Source organism: Mauremys reevesii, linkage group 12 (assembly GCF_016161935.1).
Source record: "Mauremys reevesii isolate NIE-2019 linkage group 12, ASM1616193v1, whole genome shotgun sequence".
In the NCBI taxonomy this organism is placed as follows: domain Eukaryota; kingdom Metazoa; phylum Chordata; order Testudines; family Geoemydidae; genus Mauremys; species Mauremys reevesii.
In genome coordinates, this window is record NC_052634.1 from 21,936,729 (window position 1) to 21,961,042 (window position 24,314).

Here is a 24,314-nt window from a genome sequence, read left to right on the forward strand (position 1 = left end):
TGTCACCCTGCAGCTTTAACCTGCTCCAGGGGTGACCTGCTTCACCCTCCTGTGGGAGCCTGGGGACCCCGAACTTCCCAGAGTCACCTGATTGATGCCGAGCTTAGCACAGACACCGGCTCAGCATGGCAGGGTGCAGCCCTGACCATAGGCGGCAGGTTTGTATAATTTTTGGTGGGGCCCAAAATGGTGGTGCCCCCCCCACTCCCGTCCCGTAAGCCGATATAAAATGAAGCTACAACACGTCAGTACCACAAGATTACAAGGTTGGAGAAGGGGTAGGGGGTTCCAGGGGCCAGTCAAGGGACAAGGAGCAGGGGGGGTTGGATGGGGCAGAGGTTTGGAGGGGCAGTCAGGGGACAGGCAGCAATTGGATAGGCATGGGAGTCCAGGGGGTTTATCAGGGGACAGGTAGGGGTGGGGTCCTGGGGAAAGTTGGGTGGGGTGTCAGGCGGGGGCAGTTGGGGACAAGGAGAAGGGAGGGTTAGATAGGGGCTGGGGTCCCTAGGGGCAGTTAGGGGCAGTGGTCTCAGGAGGGGGTAATGGGGGACAAGGCCCAGTGGTGCTTAGATAGGGGTGGGGTCCTGGGGGCAGTTGGGGCAGGGGTCTGGGGAGGGGCAATCAGCGGCCAGGGGCTGGGATTCAAAGGGCTCTGAGCTGCTGGCAGCCGCGGGAGCCCTGAGCCCTTTAAATCCCAGCCGCCGCGGCTGGGATTCAAAGGGCTCTGGGCTCTCTGCCCCTGCGGGCAGCCCAGAGCCCTCCGATTCCCAGCCGCAGCTGAGATTTAAAGGGCTCTGGGCTCCCCGCGGTTGCAGGCAGCCCAGAGCCCTCTGATTCCCGGCCGCGGCTGGGATTTAAAAGGCTCTGGGCTCCCTGCCGCAGCGGGCAGCCCAGAGCCCTCTGATTCCCAGCCGCGGCTGGGATTTAAAAGGCTCTGGGCTCCCCGCCGCAGCGGGCAGCCCAGAGCCCTCTGATTCCCAGCCGCGGCTGAGATTTAAAGGGCTCTGGGCTCCCCGCGCTTGTAGGCAGCCCAGAGCCCTCTGATTCCCAGCCACGGCTGGGATTTAAAGGGCTCTGGGCTCCCCGCGGTTGCAGGCAGCCCAGAGCCCTCTGATTCCCGGCCGCGGCTGGGATTTAAAGGGCTCTGGGCTTCCCGCGGTTGCAGGCAGCCCAGAGCCCTCTGATTCCCGGCCGTGGCTGGGATTTAAAAGGCTCGGGGCTCCCTGCAGCTGCGGGCAGCCCAGAGCCCTCTGATTCCCAGCCGCGGCTGGGATTTAAAGGGGCAAAACCTAGCTCCAAATATTGGTGGAGCAGAGCCCCTGATTTTGAATATTCCTGGGGCTTTAGCTCCACGAGCCCATATAAGTTGGCGCCCATGGCCCTGACCCCTGACAACCAGCTTCCCTCCGCCTCCTGCTGCACAGCAAGGATCCCACGTGAGAGCCTTTGTGCCCCACGTGTCCAGCCAGGTCCGTTCCAGCTCCAGCTTTCAACTCTGCTTGTGAGCTCCCATCTCCGGCCACACGGGGGCAGCACTAACAGCCTCATCTAAATTTGACCATTCAGACCGCAGATTATAACCCAGCGGGCAGATTATAGCCCAGGAAGCCAAATCCTTCCCCAAACTGACAGTTGAAGCAGAAGATCCCCTTGGAAAGATCAGGAATTTTGCCTTTAAAAACAAGGAAAATGTGCATTGGTCTCTTCTGTCTACAGCGAGAGATTGAAGAAACTCAATTAATTTCATTGACTGGAGGTTAAGAGGGGATTTAGTCACTGATTTTAAATACACAGTTTTAAAAATTCCCAGAGGGGGGAATATCTGATTTTAAAGGGTTCTTTAATTCACCAGACAAAGGTTGAACACGACCCCCTTGGTTTGCAGTCAATGTCACAAAACGCCAACTGGAAATTACCATTTTTTAACCGTGAGGCTAATTATCTAGTGGAACAAGTTCTGCGCAGGAATTGGTTAAATCCCCATCACTGCCCTGTGTAAATGAAGACCGCAGCTCTTGCTGCAAGACACCTGGTGTGTGAGTGTCCCTGTTCCCCCTTCAGAACCTCTGGTACATGGTGCTTCCCTCCTCCCAGTTCAAGATCCCCATCATGTGGGTGCTCCCATCCAGGATCTGTGGGTGTCTCTGTTCCCCTTTTCAAGATATGTGTTGCTTGAGTGCGTCCCTCCCCCCCAAGTCAGAATCCCCAGCGTGTGGGTGCTCCCATCCCCCCTCCAGGCTCTGCGGGGGGTGTCTGTATACAAAGAGACCGTGTCTCACTGTCTTGCCCAGGCTACGCTGCAGGGGCTATTCACAGGTGTGATCCCACTACTGATTAGCATGGGAGTTTTGACCTGCTCCATTTCCGACCTGGGCCGGTTCACCCCTCCTTAGGCAACCTGGGGACCCCAAGCTTCCCTGGGATCACCATATTGATGCTGAACTTAGTGTGGACACCCGATCGGCACAGCCCGCTGCAGCCCAGAACTCCTGAGCTCAAGTGATCCGCCAGCCTCAGCCTCCCCAGGAGCTGGGATCACAGGCACCAGCCACAGAGCCCGGCTTGTTTTGAAGTTTGGCAGCTGGAGCTTTAAACTCTGCTTGTGAGCTCTGTGCCTTGGCCAGACCGGGACAGCCTGGAACTGGGAAATGCTCCTGCTTCCCCCGCCCCCGTCTCATGTCGAGCTGCAGGTGCCGCTGTCCTCCCAGGTAAGATCCCGCATGTTTCGGTGCCCCCCATCCCCTGTCCAGGAGCCCAGGTGTCCGGGTACCTCTGCCCCCCATACAGAATCCTGGGTGTGTGGGTGTCCGTCCCTCTGCAGAGGATCCTGGAGTGTGGATGCCCTTGTCCCCCGCTACAAGATCCTGAGTGTGTGGGTGCCACTCTCCCCCCCTAGAAGATCTCGGGTGCGTGGGTGGGTGCCCTTGTTCGCCCTTACAGCATCCCTGGTGCACGGGGGCCTCCCTCCGTCCCAACTCAGGGGCCCCAGGGTGTGAGCGCTCCCATCCCCCGATACAGGCTGGGGCGGGGGAGGGGTATAACTGGGTCTCCCTGTCCTGCCCAGGCGGTGCTACAGCAGCTGTTCACAGGGGCAGCAACCCCACTGTCAACCTGCAGCTTTAACCTGCTCCAGGGGTGACCCATGCGGGTCGGGAGTGAGGGGCACCAGCAGAGCTGAGAGTCTGGAGGTCAGGACTGGGATAGCAGGGGCTGCGGGTCGGGAGTGAGGGGCACCAGCAGAGCTGGTTGACGCCTAAGGGGCTGCGGGTCGGGAGTGAGGGGCACCAGCAGCGCAGTAACTGGGGAGCTCAGCAAGGAATCGAAGGGGCTGCGGGTCGGGAGTGAGGGGCACTGGCAGCGCAGTAACTGGGGAGCTCAGCGGGAAATCCAGGGGGCTGCGGGTCGGGAGTGAGGGGCACCAGCAGAGCTCTTGGTGTGGAGATCAGGATTGGGATAAAAGGGGCTGCGGGTCAGGAGTGAGGGGCAGCAGCAGAACTGTGAGTCTGGAGGTCAGGACTGGGATAGCAGGGGCTGCGGGTCAGGAGTGAGGGGCACCACTAGAGCTGGGGGGAACCCAGGGGGCTGCGGGTCGGGAGTGAGGGGAACCGGTAGAGCTGAAGGAAGCCCAGGGGTCTGTGGGTCAGGAGTGAGGGGCACCGGCAGCACAGTGACTGGGGAGCTCTGCGGGAAGCCCAGTCGCTGCAAGTCGGGAGTGAGGGGCACCAGCAGAGCTGTGAGGCTGGAGGTCAGGACTGGGATAGTAGGGGCTGCGGGTCGGGAGTGAGGGGCACTGGCAGCGCAGTAACTGGGTAGCTCAGCGGGGAATCCAGGGGCATGCGGGTCGGGAGGGAGGGGCACCAGCAGAGCTGTGGGTGTAGAGATCAGGATTGGGATAGGAGGGGCTGCGGGTCGGGAGTGAGGGGCACCAGCAGAGCTGTGAGTCTGGAGGTCAGGTCTGGGATAGTAGGGGCTGCGGGTCGGGAGTGAGGGGCACCGTCAGAACTGGTGGACGCCTAAGGGCCTGCGGCTCGGGAGTGAGGGGCACCAGCAGAGCTGTGGGTGTGGAGATCAGGATTGGGATAGGAGGGGCTGTGGGTCGGGAGTGAGGGGCACCGGTAGCACAGTGACTGGGGAGCTCCGCGGGAAGCCCAGTCGCTGCAGGTCGGGAGTGAGGGGCACCAGCAGAACTGTGGGTCTGGAGATCAGGACTGGGATAGCAGGGGCTGCGGGTCGGGAGTGAGGGGCACCAGCAGAACTGTGGGTCTGGAGGTCAGGACTGGGATAGCAGGGGCTGCGGGTCGGGAGTGAGGGGCACCGGCAGAGCTGTGAGTCTGCAGGTCAGGACTGGGATAGCAGGGGCTGCGGGTCGGGAGTGAGGGGCACCGGCAGAGCTGTGAGTCTGCAGGTCAGGACTAGGATAGCAGGGGCTGCGGGTCAGGAGTGAGGGGCACCGTCAGTGCTGCGGGGAACCAAGGGGCTGCGGGTCGGGAGTGAGGGGCACCAGCAGAACTGTGGGTCTGGAGATCAGGACTGGGATAACAGGGGCTGCGGGTCGGGAGTGAGGGGCACCAGCAGAGCTGTGGGGCTGGAGGTCAGCACTGGGATACCATCCAGCCTAATGGTAAGTGATGCCCAGCTGAGCCCATGGCCAGTACGTCCTGCTCCACCCACGGCCGGGCTGGGAGTCAGGACTCCTGGTTCTTCTCCCCAGCTGTGGCAGGGCAGTGCAGGCTCGTGGTTAGAGTGGGGGTTGGGAGCCAGGGTATCCGGGTCCCACCGCTGGCTCTGGGAAGGGAGTGGGGGCCAGTCTTGTGCACCCCCTGGCTTGAAGTGGTTTCCATCCTGTGCAGGGTTTACAGGTTTGTTCACTGGCTCTCAGCACCTCTCACTATACAAATTGTCCCAGTGCCGCTGGGTCTAGTGGTTAGAGCCGGGGAGGCCGGGAGCCAGGCAGGGGCGGTGGGTATAAGGGGCCCGGGGAGGCACCTGGCCTGTGCTCCACCCAGAGGCCCTGCTCCCACTTGTCCTCTCCCCCGCAAGGCCCCATCCTCACTCCGCCCTTTCCCAAGCTCCATCCGGCCACATGGGGCCGTGGGGGGAGAGGCCGGGGGTGCAAACGGCAGAGAGGCAGGCGGGGGGGCCTTGGGGTGGGGGTGAAGAGGCACAAGTGGCAGGGCCTCGGGGGAAGAGACGTGAGAGGCGGGCGGGGGGGTCAGGGGAGTGGAACAAAGGGGTCCTGAGGGGGGCGTGTGGGCGGGGCTGAAGGGGTGTGTGGGCGGGGTGGAGGGGGCGTGTGGGCGGGGCTTTGGCAGGAGGAGGCTGAGTGGCAGCAGGCCTTGGGGCAGGGCCACAGTCCGGGCCCGCCCAGCCTCCCCAAGTGGAGGAGTCCCAAGCTGCCCATGGAGCCAGGACTCCTGGGTTCTATTCCTGGCTCTCCCACAGACTCCCAATCTGAGCTGGTGCAGCCCATCTCGCCCTCCCTGGTGCCTCAGTTTCCCCCATGTGAGGCGGGTCCCAGTGTGAACGGCTGCAGCGCCGTGGAGAATCTCGTCCCTTCTCCTGGCGGCTCCTTGGTAGCCCTGGGGAAGCAGCCAACTGCTGCAGCCCCTGGCTCCCGTCTGGGCAGCCCGGGGTGGGGGTGGGATCTGGGCAATGGGAGGAAGGAATCCCCCCTTCCCCCACCCCACCCCGGGGACATGGGGGGAGGCTGGTGCTGCGGGGGCAGGGAGTCCTGCAGCCCTCGCAGGGGAGAAGGGGCAGGTTCCCGGCTTGGCTGCTGATGGGGGCGGGGTGGGGGGCACTGCTGGACTGGGGGCTCCCCCCAGCGGAGTGGAGATGGAGCACGGCCTGCTGGGAGCGGATGTCTCCTCTGGATGGGGGAGGGTGACACTGGCCAAATTGTGGGACCCCCTGTCCCCCCCCCCCGGGACACAGGAGAGGCCTCTCAGCCTTGCACCCTCCTCTCTCTTTCCCCAGCACCTGCCCAGCCCAGCCCGGCCCAGCCCCAGCGTCCTCAGCGCCAGCAGCTGCCCATTGTGGGGAGTGGAGCGGCCGGGGGGTGGGGGCCTCTCAAGCCCCCCGGGGAGCAGGGCCGGGGCACTGGGGGGCAGCGGCTGCGTTGGGGGGTGGGGGGTTGGTTAGATGTCGGGGGGTGAAGCTGGGACTCAGGGGGGGAATGGGGCAGGCTGCAGGGAGGAAGTGGGGGCCACCGGAGGGGAACTGGGGGCTGGGAAGCTGCGGGGACACAGCCGGGGGTAGTGGTGACACCGCAGGGGGCTGCTCAAGAGGCAGTGGGCTGGGGGAGCTCGGACAGGGGTGGGGTCAGGCTATTGCGGGTCTCCCTGTGAATGGCACCAGGCTGCAGGGAACCCCACGGCCGGCAGCCCCCCTGCTGCGGGGTCTGGTCAGTGCAGCCCCCCCCCGATGCACCCTGCTGGGGGCTCTGGTCACTGCAGCCCCCCCCCAGATGCACCCTGCTGGGGGCTCTGGTCACTCAGCCCCGATGCACCCTGCTGGGGCTCTGGTCACTGCAGCCCCGATGCACCCTGCTGGGGCTCTGGTCACTGCAGCCCCCAGATGCACCCTGCTGGGGCTCTGGTCACTCCAGCCCCCGATGCACCCTGCTGGGGCTCTGGTTACTGCAGCCCCCGATGCACCCTGCTGGGGCTCTGGTCACTGCAGCCCCGCTGCACCCTGCTGGGGCTCTGGTCACTGCAGCCCCCGCTGCACCCTGCTGGGGCTCTGGTCACTGCAGCCCCCATGCACACTGCTGGGGCTCTGGTCACTGCACCCCGATGCACCCTGCTGGGGCTCTGGTCACTGCAGCCCCCGATGCACCCTGCTGGGGCTCTGGTCACTGCAGCCCCGATGCAACCTGCTGGGGCTCTGGTCACTGCAGCCCCCGCTGCAGCCTGCTGGGGCTCTGGTCACTGCAGCCCCGCTGCACCCTGCTGGGGCTCTGGTCACTGCAGCCCCCGCTGCACCCTGCTGGGGCTCTGGTCACTGCAGCCCCAACCTCACACTGGAACTGGGCCGGGGGAAGGTTTCTTCTCGCGCTCCCATTGGTCAGGGCTCTGCCTCCTCTTCCTATTGGCTGTCTCGGGAGGCGGAGTTTCCGAGAGGGCGTCACGTGGCCTTGAAGCGTTCGCGAGGCGGCTCCTGAGCAGCCCAACCCCCGAGCTCCCCTCCCCACTGCCGCCCATCCCCTCTCTGCCCCGCCCCCAACCCCTGAGCTCCCCCTCACCCAATGCCGCCCATCCCCTCTCTGCCCTGCCCCCAAACACCCCCAGGCTCCCCCTCCCCAGTGCCGCCCCTCCCCTCTCTGACCCGCCCCCAACGCCCCAGAGCTCCCCCTCCCCAATGCCGCCCATCCCCTCTCTGCCCCCGTCCCCTAACACCCCTGAGCTCCCCTCCCCAGTGCCGCCCATCCCCTCTTCTGCCCCCACCCCCAAACACCCCAGAGCTCTCCCTCCCCAGTGCTGCCCATCCCCTCTCTGCCCCCGCCCCCAACACCCCCTGACCTCCCTTTCCCCTCTCTGCCCCGCCCCAAACACCCCCAGGCTCCCCCTCCCCAGTGCCGCCCATCCCCTCTTCTGCCCCCGCCCCATCATCCCCGAGGACCCCTCCCCAGTGCCGCCCATCCCCTCTCTGCCCCTGCCCCAACACCCCCGAGGCCCCCTCCCCAGTGCCGCCCATCCCCTCTTCTGCCCCACCCCAAACACTCCCCGAGCTCCCGATGCCACCCATCCCCTCTTCTGCCCCTGCCCCTACACCCCCGAGCTCCCCTCTCCCAGTGCCGCCCATCCCCTCTCTACCCCGCCCCAAACACCCCCGAGCTCCCCTCCCCAGTGCCGCCCATCCCCTCTCTACCCCGCCCCCAAACACCCCCAAGCTCCCAATCCCCAGTGCCGCCCATCCCCTCTCTGCCACCGTGCCCAAACCCCCAAGCTCCTCCCCGATGCTGCCCATCCCCTCTTCTGCCCCCGCCCACAACACCCCCAAGCTCCCCTCCCCAGTGCCGCCCATCCCCTCTTCTGCCCCCGCCCCAACACCCCCAAGCTCCCCTCCCCAGTGCCGCCCATCCCCCTCTTCTGCCCCCGCCCCAAACACACCCCTACACTGCTCCTGGTTTTGGGAGGGGAACAGGAGAAAGGACAAAAGAAGCAAGAGACGAAGAGAAAGGAGGGAGGGATGGAGGAAAAGGTGAAACAAAAAGAACAAACCCTAATGTCCCCAGTGATTCTAAGGACAAAATCCCAGGTGCGGAATAAAATTCTGCCTCCTTAAGCTCGTGTTTTCCATGCCTAGAATTCAACTGTCACCAGATGGATCAGACTGAACAGGTTTCAAACCTGGAGGAGGCTCTTACCTTCTAAACAGGGATGGCTGTTTTCTAGTAAAATCAGGAAAACGGAAGGAGAAAACTCGAAAGAGGTTCCTCCTGGTGCTCACGTACGTGAACCCGAATACTCTCTCTGTCCTCAAAGAGAGACCTGGAGAAGGAGACTTGCTGAAGCAAAGCCACAGGGGTCTCTGAGGTTTCCCTGGCCCCTCACCCCGTCCTGCCTGGCTGATGTCAGCATCTCTCTGTGAGGTCACCACCTCCCCACCACCTTTCACCAATAGTCTGAGGTCCTGCAAAAGGCCTTTGTGATGTCACTGCCACACCCCTCCCTTGCTGTGCTAATGTCCTGCCCCTGGCCAGGCACTTTGGAGGTTTGAGCTACTCCCTGTGGATCACCCCACTCAAGGAGCGTTCGTTCTAGGCAGCAAGCCGGCTAGACAGGAAAACATCAGACGCTGCTCCCAATGCTACACTCAGTTTTTCAGAAATTAGTCGACTTTATGACCAGAAGAGACCATTAGAGCATCTAATCTGACCCCCTGCATATCACAGGCCTCCTGTATGACACAAGAGCTACTTTTGGGGCAAACACATTCGAGAAAGGCATCTAGTCTTCATGAAATGACATCAGGAGATGGTGAATCCACCACTTTCCTTGGTAGATTGTTCCTGTGGTGAATCATCCTCGCTGTTGAATATTTGTGCCTTAGTTGTAATATGAATTTGTCTCTTTTCACCTTCCAGCCACTGGGTCTTGTTATGCCTTTCTCTGCTTGATTAAAGAGCCCTTTAATACCCAATCTATTCTCTCCATGAAGGCCCTTCAACACTTCAATGAAGTCACCTTTCAATCTTCTTTTGATAAGCGAAACAGGTTGAGCTCGTTCAATAGCTCACTAGAAGGCATTTTTCTCCATCCCTCAGAACATTTATTGGCCCTTTGGTCATCAGACTCCTGAACTGTAGCTGGATGTGGATCTTGTTCTTCTGCACAACATAGCTCCTGGAGAAGAGGGATCTTCAAATGTACATTCCTATGATACCTTTGTTTAATTGATGAAAACATAAACTAGACAGTTAGAGGATTGGAACTGATTTCAGCTGATGGACAGCTTTGCTAGGTTTTTGTGCATTTGGACAGTGAAATGTTGAGTGTTTACATTCATATCAAGCACCCCTGTATAGTGGAGCTCCTGAACATAATGAAGAATGGAAATGAAAATGTTTTCCTTTTTTTTAAAAAAAGAAAGAAGGTTATAAGAGAACACTGGGGCTTGAATCAAGGATCACTTGATCTACCATCAAGCACTGTACCACTAAGCTATACCCCCATGACCATGGACTCATGATCTCCAAGACTTTGAAGGACAGACCCTCCTTCCTCGAGATCCTTTGCCATTCCCAGACCAGAAGTGGTTTTAAAAATGGGGTTTGATTAAACTTCTTAAATGTGGCAAACACCACAGCTTGCACACCCACCGATATAGCTTCTCCCACTGACATAGCTGCCACCTCTTGGGGAAGTGGATTAACTGCACCCACATGAAAACTCTCTCCCATCAGCTTAGAGCAGGGGTTCTGAAAGTGTGAGTCAGGACCCCAAAGTGGGTCATAACCCTGTTTTAATGGGGTCACCAAGGCTGGCATTAGACTTGTTGGTGCCTGGGGCTGAAGCCAAAAGTCTGAGCCCCACCACCCAGGGCTGAATCCCTCAAGCTCTGGTTTTGCCCTCCCCCAACTGGATAAGAGGGCACAGTGTGAAATGTTTGGGGACCACTGTTTTAGGATGACGTTCTCAATCACTTCTATGAAGTCCAATGAAAGCTATTCCTCACCCACCTACCCCTCCATCAGGACCGACTAGGTATGTTCTGCTGCCCTTCACTCATGCAGGAAGGATAATAACATTTCATTCCACTCAATCCTAAAGTGATTTGTAACCCGCCACCAGCCAAAACTGGTCATTTTGGGAAAGCGGCCCCATCCTGCTGCATACCTAGGCAGAGTAGGTGTGTCTATGCAAACGCGGTCTGTTCCTGAAGTCTTTCCCCCAGCTCCTCACTAGATGTGAGGGGGGAGCTCATTCAGCCCCTGCTTCCGCTTAGTATTTAAAAACTCCTTATTGTCCCTATCTCTGCTGACATTAGATTTCTCCTCCTGTCTTTTCCTTGATAGTTCTGATGAGGTGGCTGAGTGGTTAAGGCGATGGACTGCTAGTCCATTGTACTCTGCATGCATGGGTACAAATCGCATCCTCATCGGATGCATTTAGTCATTACTCCTCCTTTGTAGACAACCATGTCCCCGTTTGGTACAATGTTGCTTCTTGCAAACAAAAACCTTCTCAGAAACTCAGAACTCTCTTGCTTTAAATAAAATGTCTAAATCCCAGATTTCTTAAAAAAAGAAAAATTCTCTAGTCCTGTATTTCTTAATTTATATCTCAAAAGGGAACATCCTCGTCATCTCCTCCAATCACCCTGGGACCTGCCCAAATTATTAAAATACCCTCAACCCGAGCAAGGCCAGAGCAGTGAACCAGAGCTAGTGTCTAGGCCAAGCTGTTCTGAAGGAGGCAACTCCAACATTTTCTCCCTGCTTCCCTTGGCAAGGTCTGACTGGGAAAAAAAAATTCCCCAAACTGAAAAACCAATACTAATCTGTTTGGGGACTTTGGTTTGAAAGTATTATTGTTATTATTCTCTTCTGAATCAGTTCAGTTGAGTCTTTGTCCTCCAGGTGTGTTTCCAGCTAAAACCATATTGAGGGTACTGGACCACTGACCTATCAGCTCTTAACACCCAAACTTTCAGTAACTCTATTATCAGTGCTTGCGAGTGTAATTTAAACCATAGGTTCATCTAGCTCTGAATCTTGTCTTCTGACAGTAGCCAATACCAGGTGCTCCAAAAGCCAGTCTTTAAGGTAGCACCGGGAGTTGAACCCAGGATCTCTTGTTTACAAAACAGGTGCTTTAACCAGCCAAGCCATGGTAACTACTGTTGCTTAAAGCAGCCTGTTTGCTCACACCTGACTCTCTGCCAATCCCCACTGGGCCCTTACAAGTGTTGCTCGTGTTTGGCTTCTGTAAAGCAGAGGAGCAGGTGAAGTTTTGCTCCCAAGGTGTGTGTGCGATTCTTTGGACAGGTCTACACTAGGAAATTAGGTTGGTGTAATTACATTACTTAGGCTGGCAATGCAGTTCTATCAACCTAATCCCGGTGTAGAGAGTGGCTCAGCTGTGAGAACTTTCTGGAGCTATGAAAGGAGAGAGGTCCGGCCTCTGTAGCAGGAATGCAGGGCAGGCGAGTTCATGGCGAGATACTGGTGGAGACCAGTTATGGTGATATAATGACCAGCAGCATTTACACTGACAATTTGGCACAAAGCTCTAGGCCTCTTGTCGAAGTGGTTTTATTTTGTCGCCAGACGTGGCATTGCAGTGTGTGCACCAGCCAAAAGCTGCTGACCGAGGGAGCGTTGTGTGTTTTTCACACAGCTGAGCAATATAATGATGCTGAAATAACTTTGTAGTGCAGACCTGGCCAAAGATTCTCTCTCTCTCTCTCTCTCTCACACACACACACACACACACACACACACACACACACACACCCCTTGCAAGGAAAACCTCACCTGCTCTTCTGCTTTGCAGAATCCAACACAAGCAAAGCTTTTCAGGCCCCAGTGGGGATGGCAGGGAGTCAGGTGTGGGCAGAGAGTGTCCCTGAGCCACAAGCAGGCGCCATGGCTTAGCTGGCTAAAGCACCTGTCTTGTAAACAAGAGATCCTGGGTTCAACTCCAAGTGGTGCCTTGTTGAGTACCTCTTGGAGCACCTGGTATTGGCAGCTGTCAGAGAACTAAATGGGCCTTTGGTCCAGCCCAGTAGGGCTGTTTCAATTACACTCACAGGCACTGATAACGGAATTACTGAGAGTTAAGAGCTGATAGGTCAGTGGTCCAGTCTGTCACAGATGACCCCCCCTCCCTCTGGGACAGGGGCAGGTCTGGGCTCTCACACTAAATGCTCATTGTGGCTGCCAGAACCTGTGGGCAGCTCATTTAGTTTGCACAGAGGGTTGAGTCCTGCTTCATGCACCATGTGTGAGAATGAAAATCCTAAACCGCCCTTTGAAATAACAGATGCAGCAGGACGTGTTATTGTCCCTGCCCCAAAGCAGACAGACCAATGGAGAAATGCTGTCAAGTCCAGGGTAATACTCCACTGCCCGTTTGTCTTTTTTGCTTCCTAAACTCCCTTCCAACCTTGAGGGCTCCCAGAGCCCAATATTGAGCTTGAGCTGAGATGTCTACAGTGCAAATTTACCACCCCAGGGCCCTAGCCTGGGAGCCTGCACTGGCACAGGACAGCCGTGGGTGTTTCATTGCAGTATGGACATAGCCTCAGCCCACTCAGCTTTGGAACCCGTGTCCCCTGCCTAGCAAGTGCTATTGAACTGAGGGTGAGTCCCTCAATCAGGGTCTGCCAAGCACAGTTGTGCTGCCCTTGGTTCACACAACAAGGATAACAACCCTTTATTTCTCCTGCCCCTGTAACATGGAGACTGGGAATCCAACACCAGCCAAAAGTGATCATTTTGGCAAGCAACCCAACCTATTTCCAACATACTGTAAAATCCACATGCAGACTCATACACGAAACCTTGCAAGAAAATCTTCCTGAGGGGGTCTGAAGCACCTGCTGCTGGAGGGAAGGAGGGAGCTGTGGGTTGGGATTGAGGAGCAGCGTGAGGAGGGGGGGGGGCTGTGGATTGGGATTGAGGAGCACCGGGAATAGGAGGGGGCTGTGGGTTGGGACAGAGGAGAAGGGTGAAGAGGAGCAGGCTCTGGTTGGGAGTGAGGAGCAGTGAGCATAGGAGGGACTGAGGGTTGGGACTGAGGGGCACTGGGAAAAGAGGGGACATGAGTTTAGGCTGAAGAGCATCTTCATTTGGGGATCCAGCAGGACAGGGGAAGGCAGCAGGTGATTCTAATTCCTTAGGGATATTCTGTGTGTTTGTCTTTGTGTGTGTGTGTGTGTGTGTGCAGGGAAGGAACATGCTCTATGCCCAGAGGCTTTATTCCTCCAGGCTGCAAGGACAGAGGGGCTGTCAGGAAGTTGCCCCTTCAAACCCACACACAAAAAGGCCCTTCTGAGGAAAGGGAAAATCCTGAAGAGAAAAAGTAACATCAAAGAGGACATGGGAAAGACAGTGTAAGATCTTGGTGAGTAGTTTATCACCTGACCAGGGACTTGAACCCTGGACCTTCAGATTAAAAGGCTGATGCTCTACCAACTGAAAGCAGCAAAGAGTCCTGTGGCACCTTATAAACTAACAGATGTTTTGAAATATGAGCTTTCATGGGTGAATACCCACTTCAGCTAGCCAGGCTCATGAAGAAAAAGAGCAAGTTGGTGCAGAGGAGAAACTAGTAAAGAAAACAAGAGCGGGAAACAATATGGGAAACCTGCTGCTCTCTCTGGCCCGGTCAACACTGTGAGTTTATATTGAATTTAGCAGCGTTAAAGGGCATTAACCCTGCACCCGTCCACACAACGAAGCCCTTTATATCGATATAAAGGGCTCTTAATACCGATATCTGTACTCCTCCCCGACGAGGGGAGTAGCGCTGAAATCGGTATTGCCATGTCGGATTAGGGTTAGTGTGGCCGCAATTCGATGGTATTGGCCTCCAGGCGCCATCCCACAGTGCACCATTGTGACTGCTCTGGACAGCAATCTGAACTCGGATGCACTGTAAAATCGGAATAATCCCGTAGTGTAGACATACCCTGTGATTAACAACATTGGTGGCTAATTGAAAGGCTGATGGTTCAAACCCAAGTGAAGATGGAGGCGGTTTTTTTTAGTCATGAGGGGTTTTTTTAGTGATGAGAATCCAGTACATTTTAACAGGCAGAAAAATCTCTTCAACGCTGGTCTAACCTCATTAGGCAAGCATAAGTGACACTTTTGCCAGATGCATTGGTGGTATAGTGGTGAGCATAGCTACCTTCCAAACTAGTTGACCTGGGTTCAATTCCCAGCTAATGCAATGATGTGATGTTTTCTCTGCTGGGAAGTGATTTAATTTCAGTCACATTGTATCAGTTTATCAATGGAATGAGAGAATCCATGTGCTGCAGGTCATTCAACACACAATGGAGGAAGAAAGGGGCAGGACTATACAATGAGCTGTTGGAGTTATCCTGATATTACAATGTTTGGTTTATTTTTTAAAAAACTTCCTTTACTTCCATCTCCCTTTTAGACTCAGAGGCTTTAAGGTTAGAAGGGACCAGTGTGATCATCTAGTCCGACCTGCTGCACCTTGCAGGCCAAAAGACCCACCCACCCACTCCTGTAATAGACCCGGGAGGGGAGGCAGCTCTGTGCTCTGCCCCTCCCCCAGGCAGCACATGGAGGCCCTCTGCTCCCCTCCCCCCATGGGTGTGCAGAAATGTGCCAGCAGCACTGAGATGGCTCCCTGCCCAGTCTGCCTCCGTCCCTCCGTGCCACTCTCAGAAATGGCCGGCATGTCCCAGCATCCCCTGGGGTGGGCGGAGTGTCTCCATTCACTGCCCCTGCCCTGAGTACCAACTCCACAGCTCCCATTGGCCAGGAACTGCAGCCAATGGGAGCTCTGGGGGCAGCGCCTGCAGGCAGCGGCGCACGGAGACTCCCTGGCCCCGCCCACCTAGGAGCTGCTGACGCAGGGTTGTGTGTACGGGTCAATTTGGGAGCTGCAGTGCCCGGGGTAAGCACCACCCCTCCTGCACCCCAACCCCCTCCCCCAGCGCAGAGCCAGCACCCCGCACCCAAATTTCCTCCCAGAGCTTTGCTTGTCTTCCTTTCACCCAGAACCATCGTCCTTCTCCTGGGCTGCAAGTAGCCATCCCTGGGAAGCCAAGAGGCAGGCACAGGATTCTACCTCCCAGCAGCCAACCGCACCTCCCCAGGCTTTGCAGAACGAATGGTGGTGCTCTACTAACCCCACTTAGCCGCACTGAGGCGCTTAGCTTCTGCCCTGCCTTCCTCAGCTCGACTTTCCTCTTTTGCCCCATTCCTGCCTCACTCCCTCCTTTGGCAAGTCACACAAAGGAAGCCAGCAGGAAGAGCCGGCCACCATAGGCCAACCTCCAAGGGCAGAGGAGACCAAGCCACAAGGCTTCAAAAGGTGACAGGCCAAGATCCTCTAGCTTTCCCCTGCTGATGCTAAGGCTTTTTCTCAGCTCATTTCACCACCCTCTGTCCTGCAGGGGTTGAGTTTATCACAGGTGTTACCCAAAATTGGGCCAACTAGTAAGTGTAAGGAGGACAAATGACCCACCAGAGTTTGGCAGAAAGCAGCACATTTGTTATACTGACAGCTAAGCTCAAAATAAGCGGGGGCAGGGGGTGTCACACTCGCACTCGCATACTCACACTCCCAGGATGGGCACAGCACTGGAGATGTTAGGATTCTGCAAGGTAAGTGTCCCACAGCGCAGCTATGGACGGTGCGATGAAGGTAAGTCTTCCTGAGGCACAGTGAAATGCAACGCTGTGAACCACTGGCCAGGCAGTCCGGGCGAAGGGCATTCACTGGAGGTACAAGCTTGTGAGTGCTCTCCTGAGCACAGGGTCCCTTCCCCTTTTAAGGACCTGCACCTCATGGCCTGCGACCAGAGATGACTTGGTTGCATCTGGTTGGTCACACTCCACCTTGGGCAGTGTCCATGCTCTGGGTGTGTGAGTGCTGCATAATTAGAGTCCCAGACACCTTGTCTACCTGGGAGCTCTTCTGCTCTTCAACCAGCCCATTCATCCCACCAGCATTCCAGGAGGGAGCGGGAGGGAGCAAGCCACTTCACAGGCATTCAGAGAGGGAGAGGAGACAAAAGTGGAAGCAGGGGAAGTATAACAGACCTTTTGAGCATAGAAATCACTGCTACTCCTACAACAGCAGGAACTGGGAAAATTAAGCCAGCATGTTTCTGCCTGGTTTTGAACCAGGGACCTTTTGCGTGTTAAGCAAACGTGATAACCACTACACTACAGAAACTCTGTCACAGGGCTCTGCCCCTCCCTTCATAAGTACATAAGAATGGCCATACTGGGTCAGACCAAAGGTCTATCCAACCCCGCGTCATATCTGCCAACAGTGGCCAAATGCCAGGTGCCCCAGAGGGACTGAACCTAACAGGTAATGAGTAAGTGATCTCTCTCCTGTCATCCATCTCCACTCTCTGACAAACAGAGGCTAGGGACACCATTCCTTACCCATCCTCACTAATAGCCATTCATGGACTTAACCTCCATTAATTTATCAGCAACAAGAACAAGGAGTACTTGTGGCACCTTAGGGTATGGCTACACTGGCGAGTTGCAGCGCTGGTAGTTTGCAGCGCTGGTTGTCCAGCTGTGCAGGGCCAGCACTGCAGTGTGGCCACACTGACAGCTACCAGCGCTGCAGTGTGGCCACATTGGCATCATTTCCAGCGCTGTACTGAGAGGTGCATTGTGGGCAGCTATCCCACAGAGCACCTCATCCCATTTTGGCGCCGTTTTGGCGCTGAGTATTGTGGGAAGGGGAAGGAAGTGTGTGGGTCATTCCGCTTCCTGTTCCAACGCCCCGTGGTGCATCGCTTCACTTCCCAGCAGTCACACTTTCGCCGTCCACGTTTCTTGCCATTGTGAGTGCAGCACGCTGTGAAATGGAGCCTGAGCTGCTGAGGAATTTGCTGCTGACTGTCGCCAGCACATCACGTTTGGCAGTTGAGCTATTCCTCCTTCAGCTCCAAAGTGACAGTGAGGATTCCGATGATGATATGGATTTGCCTAAAGCGGGTGACATGAAATTGCTTGTGGCGGTAACGGAAATGCTCAGCACCGTTGAACGCCGCTTTTGGGCTCGTGAGACAAGCAGTGAGTGGTGGGATCACATTGTCATGGAAGTCTGGGATGACGAGCAGTGGCTGCAGAACTTTCGTATGAGAAAAGCCACTTTCATGGGACTGTGCTGAGCTCGCCCCCACCCTGCGGCGCAAGGACACAAGATTGAGAGCTGCCCTGACGGTGGAAAAGTGGGTGGCTATTGCAATCTGGAAGCTGGCAACTCCAGACAGCTACCGGTCGGTCGGGAACCAGTTTGGAGTGGGAAAGTCGACCGCTGGAATCGTGTTGATGCAAGTTTGCAGGGCCATTAATCGCATCCTGCTAAGGAGAACCGTGACTGTGGGGAACGTGCAGGACATTGTGGATGGCTTTGCAGAAATGGGTTTCCCTAACTGTGGAGGGGCAATAGATGGGACGCATATTCCTATTCTGGCACCACCCCACCTAGCCTACGAGTACATTAATTGCAAGGGGTATTTCTCTATGGTTCTCCAGGTGCTTGTGGATCACCGTGGGCATTTCACTGATATTTACACAGGCTGGCCTGGAAAAGTGCATGATGCACGCATCTTTCGGAACAGTGGCCTGTTCAGGAAGATGCAGGAAGGTACATTTTTCCCAGACCGAAAGATCACAGTAGGGGACGTTGAAATGACCATTGTGATCCTTGGGGACCCCGCTTACCCATTAATGCCTTGGCTCATGAAACCCTATACAGGGAAGCTGGACAGGAGCCAGGACCGTTTCAACTACAGGCTGAGCCGATGCCGAATGACTGTGGAGTGTACTTTTGGCCGTTTAAAGGGGCGCTGGCGGGCGCTTTATGGGAAGCTAGACTTGGGGGAAAGCTTCATCCCTGCAGTTGTATCCGCGTGCTGTACCCTCCATAATATTTGTGAAGGGAAGGGTGAAACATTCAGCCAGGCATGGAACAACGAGGTGCAAGTCCTGGAGGCTGAATTTGCACAGCCAGACAGCAGGGCTACTAGAGACGCCCACCACAGGGCAACAAGGATTAGGGATGCCTTGAGGGAGGAATTTGAGGCAGAAAGCCAACAGTAATGTTTTTTTGCCTTGACCAGGAGTGACGTGCACTGGTTACAGTGCTTTTAAAAGTGCCTGTGTTTTCCTTGATGTTTGTTACCTGTGTTTTCATTGGGGTTTGTTATCTTTCACTTTATGCAGTAATAAAAACTGTTTCATAATCAAAGAAATCATTTATTTAAAAAGAAGGAAGTACACGGGCAGGGGGGTTGGTTGTTGAACTGTACATTCATAGTTTTGAATATGTACTGCCAGGAGTGCTGTGCACCTCAGGATTGTACTGTTGCATGGTGATGGGGGTTGAGTGCAGAGGGTAAGGGTCGTAATTCTCTGGGCTCATAGGTGACCGTACAGGTGTCGGGGGCAGCTGGTGTTGGTGTAGGTAAGAACCTGGATGCTGGGGAATGGGACTTGGAGCTGACATTGGTGCATAGGGGAAAGAGGTTTGGGAGGGTGGGGGTTTTGCACAGTAGTGCTCTGCCTGCATTGCTACCAGTGACTGCATACAGTCTGTTTGGCGCGCAATGAGGTTTATAAGCTGCCTCGTGGTTTTCTTCTGCATCAACACCTTTCTCCTGCTTTCTGTTTCCCTCCAGTGCTGCATCTTTTCTCTCCATTTCTGCGCATTTTTATTCTCTGCTGCACACTGGTTCATAACTGCCTTGACCAAATCTTCTTTGCTTCGGTTAGGTTTCCTTCTCAGGTTCTGAAGCTTTCTTTCAGTCACTGATAAGACCGGCCCAGGACTACTCAAGGTCACTATAAAAATACAGCAAATGATACATTTTAAGAGAGCTTGCATTGTGTATAATCTGAAGTCTCACACAAGCATTCCTCAGACATTTCAGCAACTGCTAGAGAATTCACAGCCTCCCAGAAATGGTAAGGGTTCCTGCCTGTCGCGGTCTGCTCGAGCAGGGTGCTTCTTGCTTCATGGCTAGACTGCCTGTTTCTGGGCTTTCTAAAAGGCAGCACTGCCATGTCCCTCAGGAATTAACCCTGGGGTTCCTGCCTGCCGCGGTCTGCTCGAGCAGGGTGCTTCTTGCTTCATGGCTAGACTGCCTGTTTTTGGGCTTTGTTAAACCCAGCACTGCCATGTCCCTCAGGAATTAACCCTAGGGTTCCTGCCTGCCGTGGTATGCAGTTGGGGAAACCAGCACTGAAACACTCCCTCCATTTCCCACAGGAGTTAATACTTGAAGATATCTCCCTTCTGCGGGTTACCAAAGAAGCAAGGGAGGGTCTCCTACAACAATGCGGATTCCGCCCGGGTCCGTATGCAGCGTGCCTCTGTGCAAGCATGGTTCCCCCACCCCTCCTGGAACAGTGGCGCGGACGCGTTAGCCTGAATGGGACAGGGACCACAATGGCTCTCCCTTTAAACTTGGTCACGCGAATTGCCTATGCTCTTGCAGAAACTTTTGAAGAGATTACAGAGGCAGATTACTGCGATGTGATAGACCACATCAATGGGATATTCCATGTCTAGGCATGCAGGCATGCAGCCATACCATCCCCCTCCTCTCCCAAAACCTTTGCATTGCAATAAAAGCTGCTTACCTGGGACCTGCTCCTGTGATTCTTCTGCAGCAAGTTCCAGGGGCTGCGACTGGCTAGCTTCCTCCTGGCTTGAGAAGAGCTCCTGACTGCATGCCTCCTCCGGGCTGGCTTCCCCCACCACAGTAGCCTCACTGTCTGCCTCCCCCTCCCCCTCCCCCTCCTCCTCCTCCTCTACCGGCTCTGAACTGTCCATTGTGGTCCTTGGATTTACAGAGGGGTCACCCCCATAAATCGCATCCAGCTCCTTGTAAAACCGGCAGGTCGTGGGGGCAGCGCCGGATCTGCGGTTTCCCTCGCGTGCTTTGCAATAGGCACTCCGCAGCTCCTTTACTTTTACCCTGCACTGCAGCGCGTCACGCTCATGGCCCCTTTCCAGCATGGCTCTCGATACCTGGGCAAAGGTATCATAATTCTTACGGCTAGAGCGCAGCTGTGCCTGCACAGATTCCTCCCCCCAAACACTGATGAGGTCCATCAGCTCGCCATTGCTCCATGCTGGGGCTCGTTTGCCACGTGGAGGCATGGTCACCTGTAAAGATTCACTGATTGCACTCCACACCTGGCTGAGCAAACAGGAAGGGGATTTTTAAAATTCCCGGGGCATTTAAAGGGCGGGTCACCTGAGGCCAGGGCAGTAGAGTCTGACCTGATGAGCAGAGTGGCTGAACAGGCATTCTGGGATACACCTTATTCCCTGGAGGCCAATCACAGCGCTGGTGTGTGGCCACACTTGATGACCAGCGCTGCAGCACCAGCGCTGGAATCCTTATTCCCCATGCCGAGAGGGGTGTTCAGCCAGCGCTGCAGCCAGGGAGTTGCAGCGCTGGAAGTGCCTTGCAGGTGTGGCCACTTACTAATTGCAGCGCTGGTGGAGGCTTTCCAGCGCTGCAAATCGCCAGTGTAGCCATACCCTCTGTGTTGGTCAACTTACACTCAAACTCTCTCTCTCTCCTTTCATGGACACCTGTCATGTTCAGTTGCCTTCATCCTCTTCCTCTGCTCCTCCTCCCCCAGTCTCCTATGGGCGGTTGCTCTTTGTCCTCCCCTTATGCAGCCCAGGTGGGGAAGGTGACCTGGAGGCAGGGAGCCCTGATGTCGCTCCTTGCTCCCCCCTCACAGCCCCCTAGGGGGGCACGGAGGAACACTGGGGGGAGCAGTAGCTGCTCATCACCGCTCTCTCCCCCTTCTCTTCCCCTCCCTCCCCCCCATGTTCCTATGCCGGGAGGGAGCAGGGAGAAATCTGGGCACCACCCCAAGCAGCACTCCCCTGCCAGCCGGGAGCAGTTTCTGACTTTACACCAGCAGCACACACCTCTCTGCCACTGTACAGCACCGCCCTTGACCATGGTACCCCTGGGCAATTCCCTGGTGGCACCCACCCCTAAGGCTGGCTCTGGCTATGGGCTTCAGAGGAGTGACTAGACCAGGTGGCCATGGAGAGCTCCAGCCCCTGTTCTCCCCTCCCAGCTTCTAGCAATCAGAGGCCAGGGACATGCTTCCATGCTGATGACAGGTATTGCTCGATAACGATCCAAAGTACATTCATATTCCTCATCTGAGTCAGATGCCACCAACCGAAGATTGATTGTCCTGTCTAGTGGTTCAGGTTCTGTAGTGTCTGCATCAGAGTGTTGCTCTTTAAGGACTTCTGACAACATGTTTCACACCTCGTCCCTCTTGGATTTTGGAAGGCTCTTCAGATTCTTAAACCTTGGCTCGAGCGCTGTAGCTATCTCTAGAAATCTCACATTATACCTTCTTTGTGTTTTGTCAAATTTGCAGTGAAAGTGTTCTTAAAGTGAACATGTGCTGGGTCATCACCCACCACTGCTATAAAACGAAATATATGGCAGAATGCGGATAAAACCATGGAGCAGGAGACATACAGTTCTTCATCAAGGTCTTCAGTCACAAATTAACGCATTATTTTTTTAACGAGCGTTATCAGCATGGAAGCATGTCCTCTGGAATGGTGGTTGAAGTATGAAGGCATATGGATGTTAGCATATCTGACACGTTAATACCTTGCAACGCTGGCTACAAAAGTGCTATGAGAGAGCCTGTTCTCACTTTTAGGTGACGTATATAAGACACAGGCAGCATTATCTCCAGTAAATGTAAACAAACCTGTTTGTCTTAGCGATTGGCTGAACAAGAAGTAGGACTGACTGGACTCTAAAGTTTTACATTGTTTTCTTTTTGAGTGCACTTATGTAACAACAACAAAAAATCTACATATGCAAGTTGCACTTTAATGATAAAGAGATTGCACTACAGCACTTTATATTTTACAGTGTAAATATTTGTAATAAAACTATATATAGTGAGCACTGTACACTTCCTATTCTATGTTGTAATTGAAATCAATATAATTGAAAATGTAGAAAATCAAAAAATATAATAAATTTAAATTGATATTCTATTGTTTAACGGTGTGATTAAAACTGAGATTAATCATGATATTTTTAAAGTTAATTGCGTAAGTTAACTGCAATTAATTGACAGCCCTACATTTGAATGTTTCTGTCCCATGCAGGACAAGCTGGAATATTTGTGTGCAGAGAAAGAGCCTGGGGGGAATTGTGCTGTGAAATTATTTCCTGTTCTGACATGTCCCCAGTTGCCCTTTTTGCCCTAACAGGCTGCAGCGCAACATCCATGTTTTGCTCCAGCTCATTCCGTCCTTCCAGGGGCCGGGGAAGGGAAATGGCTGCAGTGGAGCCAGTTGAGGGAGGGATTAGCAGGGAGTTGCTGGCGGGTTCCCTTGGCGGGGAGAAAGGGCAGTAAATACATAGCGGGTGGGAACTTCCAGGAAGGTTGGTCTGGGTGGGAGAGGGCAGGAAATCCCCAGGGTGGGGGGCAGGGAGTGACAAACCTGCTGGGATTTGTTTACTGTGAGGCTCCAGCATTTCTCAAATGTGGCCACCAGGGGCTTTTATTGTGGCCACAGCCTCCTGGGCTGTAATTGAGGGAGTGCGATGGGGCTCAGGCTTCAGGCTTCTGCTCTGGGATGGTGGGCGGCAGGCTCAGTCAAGATACATGGAACGTAGGCTGGGTGGGGAGAAGTCTGTGTAACTCATCCAGTTATTGACAGACATGTGACCTCAAATATTACCAATCTGTGTGTCCCCCCCACACACAGACACACACAACCCCCCCCCCAACCAACCATCTCCCAAACAGACCCTCAGTCTGGAAAGCATTCGTCCCTCATATTGTTAAAAAGATTCAAAGGAAACAGAAGAATCCCAGCTTTTAAAACAATCCTCTAGGAAGACAAAGAAGATCACATCTGTAGATTCAGAAAACAGTCCCAAGAAATTTTAACAATATGTTGTTATGAAGAACCTAAGTGTTAAAGAGACCTGATTTTTCAACTACTTTAAAAAAATCTTTTCAAATTAGCATCTTTAAAGTAACAGGAGTACTTGTGGCACCTTAAAGACTAACAAATTTATTTAAGCATGAGCTTTCGTGAGCTAAAGCTCACTTCTTCGGATGCATAGAATGGAACATAGAATTGTAGATCTTTGATGCGGTGGAGAGGTACAATTAACTGTGGTTTAAACAAAGACTGGGAATGGTTGGGTCATTACACCAATTGAATCTATTTCCCTATGTTAAGTTCTCCTCACACCTTCTATGGGCCATCTTAATTATCACTTCTAAAAGTTTTTTTCCTCCTGCTAACGATAGCTCATCTCAATTGATTAGACTCTGCCTGTTGGTATGCATACTTCCACCTTTTCATGTTCTCTGTATGTATAAATATCTCCTGTCTGTGTGTTCCATTCTATGCATCCGAAGAAGTGAGCTTTAGCTCACGAAAGCTCATGCTTAAATAAATTTGTTAGTCTTTAAGGTGCCACAAGTACTCCTGTTTTTTTTTTGCGGATACAGACTAACACGGCTGCTACTCTGAAACCCATCTTTAAAGTGAAACTTTTTCTGCTTTTTAACCAGACAATTCTCCCCAGAAGGAGAGGCACTGGTCCTGGAGACACTGCAATACAAGGTCAATGCATGGGGTGGACAGAGAAAGCTCCTATTCCATCCCCTTGTTTCAAAAATCAATTTAATATACAGTTCTCTAATAAAGGACCTATCAGATATTAAACTAATAAGAACAGATACAATTTTAGATAATGCTTCCCCACCCAGAAGGCCAAGAAGTGATGCTGAGAGTTTCAGATGCTAGGCAGCTGCTCTTCCCCCACTGCTTTCTACTTCAGCACGAGGAGCTCCCAGACACGCACCAAACACCATTCACGGGGCTTTAATAACTAGGTAACTCGAAGTGATGATCACTTCCCCGAAATGACTCCACTGGAAGAATTCAAAGCAAGAGCCCTTAACACACAATTCTGTTCAAAGACAGAGAAGTCTTTCAGCCTCCTTCCTCTTGCTGGTTTCCCTATATGCTCCTAATTTGCATAAACCCACCCACTGACCTGTGACTAACAATCTCTCACTGTTTTAACTCTTA

At 54.4% G+C, this 24,314-nt stretch overlaps 2 non-coding genes across 2 annotated transcripts; both read right to left on the reverse strand.

Moving 5' to 3' along the window:
* Positions 1 to 16,318: 16,318 nt before the first annotated feature.
* On the reverse strand, positions 16,319 to 16,391 carry TRNAV-AAC. The gene has a single exon. It is a non-coding gene; the product is annotated as a tRNA-Val (tRNA).
* A 7,415-nt stretch (positions 16,392 to 23,806) lies between these two features.
* LOC120376466 lies at positions 23,807 to 24,005 on the reverse strand. The gene has a single exon (XR_005587344.1). It is a non-coding gene; the product is annotated as a U2 spliceosomal RNA (small nuclear RNA).
* Between the last annotated feature and the right edge of the window lie 309 nt (positions 24,006 to 24,314).